At 42.5% G+C, this 16,371-nt stretch overlaps 1 protein-coding gene and 1 long non-coding RNA gene across 2 annotated transcripts in view; one reads left to right on the forward strand and one right to left on the reverse strand.

The window, feature by feature from the left end:
• Positions 1 to 4,969: 4,969 nt before the first annotated feature.
• LOC131083421 (uncharacterized) lies at positions 4,970 to 14,685 on the reverse strand. Its single transcript, XR_009114444.1, has 2 exons — positions 14,586 to 14,685; positions 4,970 to 7,230 (listed from the first exon to the last, which is right to left on the reverse strand). It is a non-coding gene; the product is annotated as an uncharacterized LOC131083421 (long non-coding RNA).
• A 188-nt stretch (positions 14,686 to 14,873) lies between these two features.
• Positions 14,874 to 16,371, forward strand: part of CTNNA2 (catenin alpha 2) — a 478,676-nt gene continuing 477,178 nt past the window's right edge. The window contains exon 1 of the mRNA XM_058024127.1: positions 14,874 to 14,951. The gene's annotated coding sequence lies outside the window, so the exon portion shown is untranslated. The remainder of the gene's footprint in view (positions 14,952 to 16,371) is intronic.

Consider the following 16,371-nt stretch of genomic DNA (forward strand, 5'->3'; position numbering starts at 1 on the left):
CTGATGGACCTGATCTGGCTAAAAACTCCCAAATATGAATGGTGGAGGAGGAGGAGGTCAATTTGATCTCTAACAAGATACTCATGACAAAATCAGGTAGGAGGATTTATTTTCCCTTCACACAAGCAGATATGCAGACCAGAACCACCAAGTGCCAGTTATAAATCTTACTTGAATGGAGTAACCCAGCTCTCTCCCATCTGATGATCTGGCCCTTCATTTCTCATTGGTAAGAAATAAATAATTCTTTTATTGATAAAGGAAAAAAAGTGCTCTTAATACAGTTCATCAGTTGTATAACACCACTTAGATTAAGATGGGAAAACTTAAATGAAAACTACAAAATTTAAATTTCTCATCAGAGATTAAAAGCAACGTGCTTCCTTCTTTCCCTCTATGTGCCTGACCCTTTTTTAGTAATTTTTTTTACTATACTGGAGATTATTGAAACAAAACTGAGTCAGTGGACTCTGTTGCTGTTGCACTGTGCTGTTCAGGGGTAGTTTTGTGCTCTCCTCATAGCAAGGGACAGGGAAGAACCTGACATTTACCTCCGCTGTTTGCCAGGAGCCAGCTGGTCTGACAGCATATGTGTATTAGCAGGACAACTGGCAAAGCCAAGCTTTGTGTATCATGTGCTCATTTCTTGCAGTGAGGGGGTCAAAAACCTGGCACAATAAAAGCTGGAGATACTTTAAGATTTTGAGGAGAATCTATAGAAAATATAGGACAGAAATGCACAGAAAGGTGAGTCTTTTAATGCTATTCATAGAGGAGCTTATTCTCTGCATAACTGAATATGGAGGTCCATTAAAATGAGCTTTCCCAGAAAAGCTGCAATACCTTTTCTGTTTTAGTCTCTCATACTTAAATAATTTTGAGTCTATTCTTGTTAGTACGGAAAAGTCTATAGCTGAAAGGTTTTTCTTGCCTCTCTTTAAATTTGTGGTGCAAAACATGATGTCTCATTCTCATTAGCATAGGGTTTTGTCTGGGAAAGGGTTTTGACCTTATAGGACCAAGATGAATTTGGCAAGAGAAGAGGTAACAAAGAATTTGGGTTGATACCTGATTGAAAGACAGAGTTCCTGACAGAGGGATATTGCTATAGACTAACTCAAAGAGTGGAAATTAGGAACCTAATTTTATGGCATTTGCTGGAACCTTCTTGTTTGCTGAGCAGGAGGAGAGGATAAGCAGTGCCCAGATCTCCTGTTTGGCATAAGAAATGAAGGGCTTGGAAACCATTTATTGCCTGAAAATGTACTCAGCTGGTCTGCAATCCACTTTTCCCTTCAGCACTGGAAGATGGCATCTCTAATTTCCATTTTCCTGACACTGAAGTGGTTCTAGGATGAAATGGAAAGGCACAGAAGGCTCGGAAGGCACATCTGAGCCAGCATGCAGGAGGTCTGTGTGGCAGCCAGAGCCAGCACCTCCTCTGCTGTGCTGCAGTCCCACATCTAAGCACACGTAATTTTCCAAGTCTCTGTCATGATGGTCATTTACTTCAGCAATTTAGACCGACTCATTAAAATGCTTCCCCTTTGTCTCCCCAGATGAGGCACATTTAATGGGTGTTTTACACAACCTCACACCTACCAGGGCTGCTCTGAACTCACATGAAGGGCGGTTCAGCTCTGTTCCACCACATTTATATATCTGAGCATCCAAGTCCCATTTTGAAGGTGCCAAGTCTTCTGTCAATTACTATTCTGGTCACTTTTTTGAGTTTCATTACAATTTCTAATGATACAGTTTTCAGAGGGAATCTGGAGATAAAACATGGAAGAGATTAGGCAATTTTTCAAGAGATAACCACTGTCACCTTACAGAGAAAAAAAATGTCCTCAGTGTATTAGAATGTCTTGGTATACCCGAATATTTGCCTACTGAGGAAACACTCCAGAAACTTTGTGTTTGGAAATAACATTGCAAAACATGTCCAAGAAGGGAGATGTAAGATGCATAACAGGGTATTATTTAAGCTTATTTGCTCAATATCTTACTTTTATAGTTTCAACCTATATCTGATGTCCATGCAGGTGTAACTCATCAAATTACCTTCTATTTTACAGTTTTATAATTCCCTGCAACTTATAGCAGGCACAAGAATTAAAGTCTTAACTGAGCAAGTGGAGGATCTTGAGGCAACTTGTGCTCACTCCTTCCCCTTTCACCCCTGTTAATCCCATGAGGTGCTTTGTAATGTCACATTCAGAGAATGTTATTCCTTTATTCTTACACCACCCTGTGCTGTGGGCAGTAACCTGGAGCCTCCCTCCTCTCACCTCCTCTTGCTCTTTTAATGGGAAACAGGGAGTTTTTGTCAGGAGGCAAAAAAAAAAAAAAAAAAGAGCCAGTACACAAAATCATCAAATTATTGCACTTCTGCAGCACCAAAGAAAAATATTTCAAGATAATTTGCCATTAATATGTATTAGACCACATCCTGTGGCTGTTGCTCTGAGTTTAGGCAGACCAAGGTCAAAGGATATCACAAAATATAAGATTTGGGCCCTTTTGCTGTGTTAGCTCCTTCTGTACCTTTGGGATTTTCCTCTTAGGAGGGACCCATGTTGGAAATGCAGACTACGTAAGCCTTGACCCACTTTTGGGGAAGAGATGTTATTATACATTACCTTAAAAGGCTCTTAAGATATTTTTGGCCACTCAATACATAATGAAAAAATATATTCAATACTTTAATGCAGCATATTTCTTAATAGTCTAAATGGGTCAAGGCACCACACCCACACTGACTTTAGATAATGCTCATTTTTTCTTCTTGTTTCCATGTCTTTTTCTTAAATCATTAGCAAGATTTTAAAAGCATTTACAGTATCAAATAAATCACAGGTTTGAACTACTCTGACAGCATTTTGCTGTTGGGTAAGTTGAGATATTATCAGTAACAGAGTTGAGCACCTTTTTGGATGCTCTGTATTGGCCACTCACCTTCAGAAAATCAGACAACAAATGGTAAATTTTGCTTTTTTTGTTGATTCTTTCCACATCTTCTGAAACATCTTTGTTTTGTCATTTGCTCTTATGATTTCTATGACCCTGCTCCCTCACATGTGATCACACCTGGTGCAGCAGTTTCTGATGTTCTTAGCACTCATGTCTTTTTTCCTGGTACATTTACACCTGTTGGGCCTTGAAAGCAGTTGTGCTACACAAGCTGACTCCCTGTTTTAAATGTATTTTCCATGTCTAGAACCCAGCTCATTGTCTGATAGCGCAGTGACAGCAGAAATCTGGTCACAGAATCAGCCTGTATACTACCAGGACATGCTGGCATTTAGAGAAAATAATATATAATTATAATAAATATATGTAATAAATAATAGATATAATAAATAATATATATAATATATATACATTATATAGAATATATCTATAATAAATATGTTATATATATATAAAATTAAAAATATTATATATATATATATATATATATATATATATATAAAATTAAAAATATAATAAAAAGCACCTGATACATGTTGTTTTTCCACTCCCAGCAGAAAGCAGTGCAGTAACAGCCACACCTAAATTTGTGCTCCAGCAAGTACCCTGTCTTCGAGCCAAATATCCTTTAAGAGAGTCAGGGCTCCCCATAAAACACTTGTTTTCTCATCAGCTTTATATAAATAAGCAATTTCCCAGAAGCACTTTCCACTTTGCTCCCTATTACTCCAAACTCTCCTAAACCCATATGCATTTCTAACCTGCTAAGGGAAAAAAAAAAAACATTGAAGCATTAAAATAAAAGCATAAAATATGTGTATCTCGGTCCTTCAACTCAATTGCCAAAGTTGTATTAATGTCAGCGTGTGTGGGTGGAAGGGAAGAGTGAAGTTAGCTAGAGCTTGAATATATAAAAAACCAACAAACCAGGAGTTTTTCCTAAAATTTCATGATCAGAATCACTTTTCACAGGGCTCTGTGACATCTCATCACGGTTCTGCTGAGCACCTTTCTCTTCCATTCCCAGCTGCTTTATGTAACTGAGGCAGCTCCATGGCTTGGGCTAGAAAAGACCAAGAGAAAAGTCTGTGTTCTGTTTCTTTGAGCATAAAGCCTTTCACCATGTGCTGAAACAATGTAGGTACCACTGGCTCCTGCAGTTCCTCCTCTCCTTGATCTTAAATCAGCTCTTTTCCAGATGCTTTTTCAGAATATTTTACCCTCTGTTGCTTTTATTTCAGTGTGGTTTCTGCTTGTTTCTCGCTTTGGGATGTTCGCTTTTCCTTTTTTCTCAGCAACTCCACATCACCAGAAAATAAACTGCCACTAATCAAATGATTTCTACTTTCCTGACAAAATTCAAGTATTTATTGATGCCATGTTGTAGTTCTTGAATCACTTTTTGAGAGACTACAGCAAAAGGAACACATTTCAGCCCCTCTGAGGAGATGCCATCAGTTGATATTCTGTGATTAAACCATTAACTCATGTATAGGACACATCTGGGTTAATTTAAGGGAGGAATATATATGAATTTAAATTTAAGAAATTGCTTGAATTGTAATTCAGCAGCTGAATTGCCTCACACAAATAAATTCTATCTTTGCCAACTCGTTTTCCAACTTAAACATCTTTTTTCCTGATGTAAAAAATCCTAAATCTGAAGATTCCCAGTCCTTTCAATACCTCTGAAGGAAAAGACTGAACTGCCAACTTGGTAAATATCCCCCATAAAAAGACACTTTTCTTACTTACAGTGGTCCACCTGCAGAAAATGAAATAAGTTCCTTATGTGAGGTTTCATCAATGATGTCTGCATGATAAATCTGTGCTATTTTTATGTCTTTTAGATTTCACCTGATTCTTATTTACAAAGGACAGATGAAATTCCCTGTATCCACTTAGATTTCACTACTGAAACAAACCCCAAAATCAATAACATTTTTGCCAATGGCTGGTGCTTGTGGACTTCCAGTTCAGAAACCACTAGAAAAGGTTTCACCAATGTTAAATGACTTTTATTTTTCAATCACTGTTATACAGAGTAGCAAACAGAGTCAATTAAAATAAGAATACTGTATCTAATGACATTACTTATTTATAAGACTAAAGCTATGTCCTTGTGGGTTTATGGTTATGCAGATCTAAGTTACAGCATTTGAAATCAGTCTTCATCTTAACTGTGGCAAATAAAAAATATTTTTTAAAAGCCTGGAAAATTTTTGTTTGAACAGAAATGGCTTCATTTTGATGTATTTATAATATAAAACAAAGCTAAAAGATTTGTAGGAACTGTCACAGCAAAATGTTTTGCTTTAAATTGACAAAATTCTGTTATGGAAATCACTCAGGTTTTATAGAATATTTTATGTGGTTTGCATGAAGAAATCATGAAGTGGAATGGATCCTACTTTCCTGTCAGAGGAATTCCCCAATTAGGATATTGGTAGTTTTTTCTCTCCACATTAGTGCAAGTCCTGTGACCACACTGGTTTGCTGTGTCCCTTCAGTATTTCTGAGCAGGTTCACCAACTCAACAACTCAATAAAAAAGCCTTTTATGATTTCTTTCTTTAGGTTTTATGGGGCTTTTTTAAGGGGCAGTTCATTCAGCTGTTACTTAAATAGGAAGAATGATTTGAAAATCTCAATATTCCAGCAGTGCCATTCCTGTTTTAGGTGTGTGCTCCAGATTGCAAAGGAAGATGTATTCTGTTACCATCTGTATGGCAGATTATCTTTTGTCAAGTGGGCAGTTTGCCTTATCTCTCTCTTTGAGTGACCACAATCACTCCTCCCTAGGGAGGAGACATCTGCTGATAACAGCTATTGAATGTCACTGCATGGCTGATAAGAACTACAGCATCCCATTGGGAGATGTGAGCCCAGAGGGAGGAGCCAAGCATTGCTACCTGGGTATAATCTGGAGATTCTGGAACACCAGCACAGCTTCTCCACTGGATTGCCCAGAGGAACAGCAGCTGCCTCTGCCCCTGGATCTTCAGAGGAAGAGACTGCACCTTTCTCCAGGATCCCTGCTCCAGCAGAACCAGCCCTGACACTGCAGGAGGGCTGAGCCACAATTCCAATGGGACTGCTGCCAACACCCTGACCCACAGGGTGTCAGGTTGGGTTCTGACTCTGTCAGTGTTGTTCTAGTGTACTGCACTGTTTATTTTATCCTTTTATTTTCTTCCCTATTAAAGAACTGTTATTCCTACTCCTATAACTTTTGCTGCCTGAGAGTCCCTTAATTTAAAATTTACGGCAATCTGGTGGGTGAGGGGTTCCTTTTCTCCATTCCAGGGGAAGCTCCTGCCTTCCTTAGCACACATCTGGCTTTCCAAACCAAGACAGTGCGCTTTATGTAAGGCCAGCGAGCCCTTAGGTACCACTTGACCTGACCAAGAGGCACAACCACTTTCAGAAGCAATAAAGCTGCATAATTCAATGAACATTTCAATGAACTGAAATGCTCACAGCATTTCTGACACTGAAATTGAGGTTTTTATCTAAATGTTGCACCCTTGTTTTACAACATTAGCAACATTATTCTCACACTTCTCTCACAATTCTTAGGTCCATGTGGGTTCTTGGAATGTCATTTTCCTTCTGTGTGGAATTACCTCCATCTCCAGGCTCCAGTGGATGAGCCTGAATAATTGTAAAACCCTGGGATCACTCACATACACAAACACAAAAAGGAATTATTTAATGAGGACAGGGCAAAGGGGTGCGAAATACTCCATGCATATTGCTCATGATCCATTGACATGTTCAGAATGAAAAACACCTGAATTTTGTGTTTCTGTATTGTTCTGTAAATGAGAAAAGATTTCTTAGTTGAAGTACATGACCTTTACTGGAAAAAAGGGTTTGACCTTTCTAAAAAAGTTAATTAACAAGGAAGACTCTGTAAATTAGGTCAAAACATCCATTAAGATTCATGAAAATTCCAGCTTACAACACACTGGTCACCACCAGTAGTAGCTCTTGTCACCAGATGTCTGTATTTTAGGTTTTTCCTTGATTTTTCCTCTTCTTTTACTCACAGAACCTGCTCCATTAGAAAAATTAGCTTTCTATCAATTTCATGACTCATCAAGGCCTGAAGGAAGAAACCAGAACCATCCACAGTCTTCTCATTTGTGACACAGACTATTAACAACTTCATTAACTTTCTTCAGGCCATGTTTCTGTTCAAGGTCTCTTGTGCATTTTTACAGGAGTTACTGGAAGGATGCATTGTCTTGGGCTTCTGTCAAGAGAAAAAAAAAGGAATTAGAAAGGTCTTTACATTCATTAAGACATGGGAAATAATTCCTGTAAATGTTATTGTAAGTAAAAAAAATCTTGGTCACTGCTTTGTGCTCAAAAGATAGAAAATACATTTGATTGCATTTCTTCTCATTAGGAAACAATACATCACAACCATCTGCTTTAACCCTTGATTAAGCACAGAGAACCATTAATGTAGAGCAAACAGAAACTATAAACAAGAGGAAAAGTTTTTAAACCCAAGTTTCTTGTTCTAGACTACCAACATGCAACATTATATAAATCTAATTTATAAAGATTTATATAAATCTGTTGCCTCTATAAATCTCCCAAAGGCAACAGGAGATTGCATAGTAAGGCCTGAGAAAGGATCAAAATTTAGCCCAATAATCAGGACATGGAAAAACAGTACTGGCACTCTGAGGAATCCAGCAATTTTCACCGTGATGAGCAAGTTCTGGACAGCTTTCCTTCCCAACAATGTGTAGAAAGCACAACAAGATGTAATTGTGGAAAAAGCAGAAGGTTTGAGGGCAGTAACTTCCCTGAAGTGAAGCAAATCCATCGGCTGATTTCTTCAAGAGCAGAACTGGACATCCTGACCTCGATGTGCAGCCATGGCAGCAGAGAAACCCCTCTGCCCCTCAGACTGACAGTTCTGAAGTTAATCTTAATTTGTAATCTTAAAAATTGATACCCAGATCTTAAATTAAGATCTGGGTATCAATCCTTCTCCCTATGCTTTTCTTTGGCTGGGAAAAGAAAGGGATTCTAGGGACAGGGAAGTTCCAGAAGACAACTTTTAACTAGTTCTGCAAAGGCATGAGCCAAAAATCCATCCTGTAGTTCTTAATCCGTTCACCTTCTGCCTCGTTCCTCTGCCACCTCCTGTACTTCTCTCACACACTCAGCCCAGCTCCCTCCTCCTCTGGTGTCTCCATCTCCTTGCTCTTCCTCCTGGCCAGGACTCCCAGAACACAAATTCTGTGCACAGATGAACCACACTGAATTACAGCTAAATCATCACTGTTTACCTCTGACAAGTTTCCTTAATTGAGATCCCCAGCAAGAAAAAAACCGATCCTGGCGTTGCGTGGGCTCCCCAGGCATGGACAGATTTCCTGTTGTTTTGATGCAGTGTGCAAACATAAGAAAATAGAAGTTGTTTTCCAAGGAGCTAACAACATCAGCAGCACGAGGCGTGAAGTGTTTACAAACAACAGATGGGAGACAAACAGCTCCAAGGTGGGGGTCAATGTGGGAAACAGAACTCTCTGCTTAAGAGATGCTTGTCTGAACAAGGGGTTTGGAGGAAAGAAAATGATTTTTTTCAGATATTTGTACAATTAAGAAAGTTTGAGGTAAGAGAAATGGAGGCAGCTTTAAAGAAGTCAAGTTAGTTGTTGAAGAAGAGCAGAGAAGATACATTTCCCTGAGTCTCAGTCTTTGAGACAGAAATATATTCATTTTATAAATGTGAGAAAAAGGAGTTATGGCATTTGAACTGAATATTTCAAATTTTATATCACATTCTCTGAATATATGCAAAACTTCTAAATCCCTCTTTCTCTATCCTCCTTTGAAATACAGAGACCCAATGAGTCTACTGCAAAGTGTCCTTGCAATTAAAGGTGACAGATGATCTCCACTAACACACAACCCCCTGCTCTGATAATTGGTGGCATCAACTGAAGTTCAAAGGAAAATTTCAACAAAATTTAAAGCCTGTTCCTATGGTTTACAGACGAAACTATTTAAGGAAAAGGCCTTTTAACAGCCTGCTATGGTGGGCATTGATCTAAGTCCAACACCAGCAAACAGCAGGTGTACTCTCTGTGTTTCTTCTGAATTTTTAAATCCAGCTTTCTGAAAGCAGTGAAGGTATCTGCCCCATCCTCTCTGGCATTAACAGACAGACCCCCTGTGGGGTTTTTTTCCAAACAAACTGCATCTGCTGCTTGCCTGCAAGTCCCTTCAGGGGTCGGAGGCAGGCTAAGCCCCAGGATGCTCTGCCTGGCAGGTGCTTTTGAGCCAGAGCAAGGGGTGGCAGAGGCCTCTGTGGCACAGCCCAATTGCAAGTGACTGTGGTGTTTTTGGGGTCCCCCATCGTGGGGAGGAAAGATGAATCTGACTTCATGTTCTTAGAAGGCTAATTTATTATTATATTATATTATATTATATTATATTATATTATATTATATATTATACTAAAGAATAGAGAATGGATACTTACAGAAGGCTTAACAAGATAATAATAAAAACTTGTGACTCTCGCCAGAGCCACAACACAGCTGGACTGTGATTGGTCATTAAGTCAAAACAATGCACATGTTGGATAAACAACCACATTCCAAAGCAGCAAAACACGGGAGAAGCAAATGAGATAATATTGTTTTCCTTTTTCTCTGAGGCTTCACAGGAGAGAAATCCTGGCGAAGGGATTTTTCCAGAAAATGAGACAGTGAAAAGTGACTCTCCATAAAATACCCAATTTAAATATCGTGCAGGCTGGGAAGGCTTCACTGTGCTGCTCATGGAACACCCAGCACAGTAGGAAATATTCAGTGCAGGAAATATTTTTGACACATTTACTTGAGCAATACATTGTCAAAACTGACACACCCAAACTGAAATTCAGATACTCAAATGTGTTCAGGGACAGGGAGTGATGTTAGTCAATCCCTGGTTATTTATGTCCACTCAGTCAAGTCCAAAACAAAATGTTTTATTGTACAAGGCACTGAAAGACCTATTGGGAGCTGCTGACAACCTCCCTTCAGCACAGGCAGCCAATTATCTAAATTAAAGCAACAAGTGAGTTTGTCATTAAACATCACTGGGCCTAAAAGAAGCTTCAAGTATTCCAAGTTCCACCTGCAGCTTTCAGTCTGTCTGAATTGCCTGTGAGATAGATCCTCCTCAATTTCTCTTACTTAGATATAATTTAAATGATTATTTTCCTTAAAAGCCCTCACTAGTCTTAGTTTCCCTGTTCTCCAAAATTCTCTTTTCCACTAAAGCACAAATGCTGTACAAATAGGAAAATGCATTCAGGATCAGGTGGTTTAAAAAGCCCATTCAGACACAGAGGTATTGAGATAATAACAGAAGATGTAAGAACTCAAAAAAGTTCTTGAAGCAAGCAATCAAAATGGTTTTCAGCAATGGTCTCTCTTGGTGCAGAAGAAAGTTCTACAACAGAAAAGATGAGTAAAACTGTGGAGGGTTTTTTTGTGTGTACACAGACACAATGCTGAGACTTTATGCTGGGGAAAGGGGGAAAATTCCTGCTATGGTCTACAAGACTGAAATGTAGAGATAAAACCAGTTTGTAATACTTCAAGAAGCAGACTAAGCTATTGTAAGACTGAGAACATGTCAAATATTTAGTCTAACTGAAGAAGATGTATTTTCCTTGCATCTAAGTATTGTACAATACCAAGAAAACAGAGAGAAAAAAGAGATAAATTATGTGACAGATATTACAGCAAAAGCTAAATGTCCAGGTAAACAAATTGTGAGGGAAAAAAAGAGACAAACTATTTTTACATTAAAAGAAAAAGACAAAAAGCTAGAATCAGCATGAAGAAATAATATTGTGATTATATTTATAAACATGTTCAGTTTAATTTTAGATCTATCCTCAATGTAAATTCTTCTGGCATATGCTGGAAAAGATAAAAGTTTTGGGCTGTTGTCCTCACTATCAAAGTAACTTTGTCAGAGAACACGTCACATGTAATTTTATGGAGAAAATTTGTATTTGCTGGATTTTAACGGTAGGCAGAAGAAAATTATTTACACTACACTACATCATGTCAAGGTCCCTCCTTTCTAATGATGTTATTCAAGGAAAAAAAAAAGGGAAAAAAAAGAAGTTCAGATTTGTCTGACATCAGCAAACTACAGATTAACATTTGAAAACCAGACTGCTGTGTGCTGAAATTTGCTGTGTGACAGATACCCTTGGAGCCAACAATCTGCCTGTAAAGCCACAATTACCAAAGCAGTTCCTTGAGCAGAGAAATTAACCTTTCCTTGACTTCCTTTCCTTGTTATCCCAAGGACCAAACAGCTTTGAGTTCTTCCAAGAGGAATGCACTTAGAGAACCCCAATGTTTATCCTGTGAAGTGTCCCCAGAGCTCACGAGACAACAGGAATTCTCCTGTGCATCCTCCTTCTGGTTGGTCCCTCTGTCCTTACAGAGTTCCATCCATGATCCCACTCCTTCCCTGATGGCCTTTTCCACAGCTAAGGACTGATTCACCTACAGGAGGTCAATGGGCATAAGCAGAGGGTTCATCTTGCACAAAACCCACCTAATAATGGGTTCCAGATACTGACAGGCAGTTCCACAGTTGACAAAGAACTAAAAAAAAGGCAAAAAAAAGCATCCATGCATATTTCCCTTAAATAAAGGTCCTTTTGTCTGTCTTGCTAGTCCAAGTCCCCAATATCTCCAGTGGTTTGGTGATGTTTCTTCTCTCTCTGTACCTGGATGTTGGCAGTGGGAGATGCCATGGAGTCAAAAGCATTTGTTTGGAGCTGTCAGCTGCCTCCCCTGCCTGGTGTGAGCTACATTCACTCACTAAGCAGCTTAGCAGCTTACCTCAGTTTTTAGTAAACAAAGTTTTTAGTGGTATCAAATTCAGTTTTCTTCTTTTTCTTTGAGACAGTGATAAAAAGAAAGGTGATTTAAAAAGTCACTCAATAACCTTAAGGAAAGAAAGAAATGACAGAGCTTCCTTCAGGACCATGAAACAAGTAAGTTCATAGAGCGCTTCCAGATCTTCAGATTTCTTCATGGAATTCTGTGATATCTCTGAGCAACAGTCCAGCAATCCATGTCTTCTGTCTCACATAAAAGTGATCTGGACTAGGTAAGTAACCTCATTTATTTCTGAAATTGACACACTTTAAACAAAAACATACCAAACCAGCTGAATGAGTCCTTAGGTTCAAATTTACAAGAGATGCATTTGAAGCCTTGCTACTGGTGAAGGGGAGAAATGCTATTTTTCATTATCATGTTTATTTATTATTTGTGGTCTTACATGTACACTATAGCTCCTGCTCATTTCAGTCGGATGCCTGGAGGAACATTTCGCTGACATTCAATTAGCAAAGTAATGCAGGGTGATAAAGCAGTAGGTAATTCACCATGTTCTGTTTGGGAACTTTCCTTGCTGCCATTAATATTCACAATGCATCAGCCAGATCCAAAGGAAGGCACTGCCCCTACCTAGAGGAACCAGCAATCCAAAACATTTGGATTACAAAAATATAGGCAAGAAACAGAAGGTCTGTAGGTAACAGCTTCCTAACATCACACACCTCCATTTAACAGGGTGGGAAGGAAAATAACAGCATCTAGAAAAATAATTTGGTGCCACCTGCAAACCTAGTAAAGCACAAACTAAGCCCCCAATTTGCCTTGCACCAAGAATTTGCATCTCTTCATAAAGGGGAGGTCAGCCTAGCATGGTCTCTGTTCACACCTTACACTGTTATAATAATTATATTAATTATAATTATATATTATACATAATATATTATATATAATATAATATATATTATATGAAATATAACTTATATAAGTATATATTATAATATATAATATATAATATATATTATAGAATTATATTATATATTAATTAATTATGTTAACTATAATAATTCCAAGTATTTCTGTACACTACTGACTGTGACTACTTCCAGCTACACGGCTGCACCAAGTACGTGCCATGCAGCATCTGGTCACATTTAAATTCATATTTAAATGATCCTGACTGTATTTTTATATGGGAAAAGACAAGAAAAAGACTGGAAACTGCTGCCTCTACTTGAGGCCCATCAGGTACCTGTACCACTAGCATCATTCCCATACAGGCTGAGGCAGGGAAATTGTTTTGGCAAGATCCCTGCAAGCCTAAAACTGTCAAGAAAAGGTATAAAAGCATGGGAGGACTCCTCCTCCTCCCCTCCTTGTGAGTTTCTCTGTAGGAGCCAGGGAAGCAGATGAATGCCACAAGAGGTGCAAAGGATGCCTGGAACGACAGAACGTCAGTGGGATTCATGTGGGAATGGCAAAATCCCCTGGTGACACCCACGCTCCACAGGGATCTTCCTCCACCACAGGGGTTTGGAGCAGGATGGTGGCAGCACGTTCTGGCCAAGAGAGACAGCAGAAGGTGCTGCCAGCGTAGCGAAAAAGAAGAAATAAGGTTGGTAGGATGAGCAAGGGAGAAATGAAAGTGCAAGGCTCTGCAGAGAGGACCAAACCCTGGTATTTGGTGCACGGAATCAGCAAATCACAGAATCAATTAGGCTGGAAAAGACCTCTGAGATGATAGAGTCCAACCAATGACCCAACATCACCGAGTGCCACGTCCAGTCTTTTCTTAAACATCCCCAGGGATGAATGACTCCATCACCTCCCTGGACAGCCGTGACCCAACATCACCGAGTGCCATGTCCAGTCTTTTCTTAAACATCCCCAGGGATGAATGACTCCATCACCTCTCTGGATAACCCATCCCAATGTCCAACCACCCTTTCTGTGAAGAAATCCCTCCTAAAGTCCAACCTGAACGTCCCTGGAGCAGCTTAAGGCTGTGACCTGTCATCCTGTCGCTGGCTCCCTGGGACCCTACACCCTCCTGTCAGGTAGAGCTGCCGAACACCCAAGGAAGAAAGACGCACACAGAGTTTCTGTAGCTGAAGGGAACAGGAGAACCGAGGCTCCTGCGATCAGTCCTGACGGTCCATCCACACCCCACCGCTCCTCCTTGCCCCTGCCTGAGGCAGCGCTCGGGCCCATGACGGGGGCGCACCCAGAGAGCGCTGCCAGCTCCCCGTCCCAGCCCTGCTGCCACAGCTCCCGGGGCTGTGCCCGGGCCACCCGGCTGTGCCCGGAGAGGCCCCGCTGCCGGCACTGCCTGCAGAGAATCGCGGCGTGGTTTGGGCTGGAAGGGCACCCCGGAGCCCATCTCGATCCTTGGGCAGGGACAGCTCCCACAGTGCCAGCTCGCTCCGAGCCGGTCCAACCCGGCCTCGGGCACTTCCAGGGATGGCGCAACCACAGCTACCCTGGGCATCCTGTGCCAGGGCCTCACCGCCCTAATACAGAGGGATTTCTCCCTGTTATCTAATCCAAACGCACTCTCATTCACTGCGAACCCATTCCCTTCGTGCTGTCACAGCCCGCTCTCGTAAACAGCCTCTCCATCCCTCCCGTGCCTCCCGCCGCCCCTGCGCCTCCCGCTCCGCACCGCCCGCCCCGGGGCCGCGTCCCCCGCTCCCGCAGCGCCCGTGCCCCGCTCTCAGCCCCCCACCTGCCGCAGCCGTGCCCGCTCCGTACTCACGGCCGGCCCCGGAGCCGGGAAAGCGGCGGGTCCATCCCTCCCTCCCTCGTCGGCAGCGCCCGGCGGCGCAGGCGCGCTGCCGCCTCCTCCCCCCGTGGCTGTGGCGGGGCGGCCGCGGCGGCAGCGCCCGGCTCCGCTCAGAGCCGAGCGAGCGCGGCTCGGGCCGGCGGCGGGAGGAGGGAGCGAGGCGAGCGGGGAGGCGGGGACCGGGCGAGGGAGCCGCGCCGCACACCCGGCCCGTCAGTGACCGGCGCTGCTGGGGAGGAGGAGGAGGTGGCGGAGGAGGAGGCGGCGGCGGCGGCGAGAGATTCTCCCACCCCCACCCACCGAGCTGAGGTGAGGCCAGGGCAAAGCATCCTCCTTTCTTCCCCTCATCCCTTCCTCCCTTTCATCCTTCCTCCCGACCTCCTTCCTTTCATCCTTCTTTCCTTATCCTCCTTCCCCCTTATCTCGCCTTCCCCTCATCCTTCCCTGCGCTTCCTGGTCCTCCTTTCCTTTCTTCTCTCCTTAGCCACCTTTCTCTACTCCTCCCCATCCCCCAGGCTCCCTCTTCCCGTGCCCACATTTCGCACCCTCCAGATATAATAATCTTGCCTTCCCCCCCACCCCCCCTCCGGTTTTCTTTTTTTTTTTTTTTTTTTAAATGCAATTTCAATTCTCGCGCAGTGAAAGACCGGGAGAGGGAAAGAGACAGAGTCGGTCACAGAGATAATCCCCCCCCTCCTGTAAAGAATAGATTTGAATTAATGGTCATTTTGTGGTGCGTGTATTATGGGAAGAGAGGGATTATATTTAGGGAAGAAAAGAGAGGGTCAAAGGTGTGTTGTTCCACTTATTCATCTATTTACCCGCCATCACTTCGAGGTGAAACCTGGCTCCGTATTATCTTGTCTTTTTTTTTTTTTTTTTTTTTTTTTTTTTTTTTTTTTGATGGGCATTGTTTGAAATTATTCTCCTTTCTTCAGGCGTTGGAGGCTCCTTCCTCCCTTTTATCCATCGCCCTGTGCGTCCCTGCGCTCTGCGGTCGCCGCCGCTCCGATTGTGTGCGGGGAAGGGTCGCGGGCAGCGGGGAGGGGGCTGCGGGCACCTCCTCCATCCCCATCCCCATCTCCATCCCCATCCCTTCCCTCCACGCCTCTCCCTGGCTCTGAGACCTTCCCGAGTCCCCTCTGCACATCCCGAGAGGTGCCAGCTCCCGGCAGAGGATCCGCTCCGCTGGCGAACAGCGAAAGTTTAAAGCGTGGCTTTGTCTTTGCGAGGAGCCCCGGGGATGCTGGCTGAAAAGCGACGGCAGCCCAAGCGTCTCCTTGTGGGGCTCCTTGGGGTGGGAGAAGTTTTTCTCGGCCGTGGTGGCGGTGGTGATGGGGAGTGCCAGGCTTGCCTGGCTGCCGTGCCCAGCTGGGAGGTGGCGTTGGGGATGCTCGGCGGGATATCCGAGTGCCAGGGCATTGGGAAAGAAACTTTTACACATATTTACAGCGGGTTTTAGCAGGCACTCCCTTCTCTGGAGGTTGGAGGGGTGAGTGCCCTCCCTGGTGTCTCGCTGGCTGTGTGTGATGCCTGGGTTGTTCTTCTAAGGTTCTTTTTTCTCTGTCACTTGGTGGTTGTGGCTCTCTCCCGTCGAGCGTTGATTTGGTTGCAGGCGGTGCTTCGGACAATTCCAGCCTTTTCAAACTTCTGCTTGCTGAATTTGAAGTTAGTTCATTCTTCACCAGGATAGAAACGTTTCAGCTCCCGTGTTGTTTTAGAAATTGAC

This window comes from Melospiza georgiana, chromosome 5, assembly GCF_028018845.1.
Source record: "Melospiza georgiana isolate bMelGeo1 chromosome 5, bMelGeo1.pri, whole genome shotgun sequence".
NCBI classification, from domain to species: domain Eukaryota; kingdom Metazoa; phylum Chordata; class Aves; order Passeriformes; family Passerellidae; genus Melospiza; species Melospiza georgiana.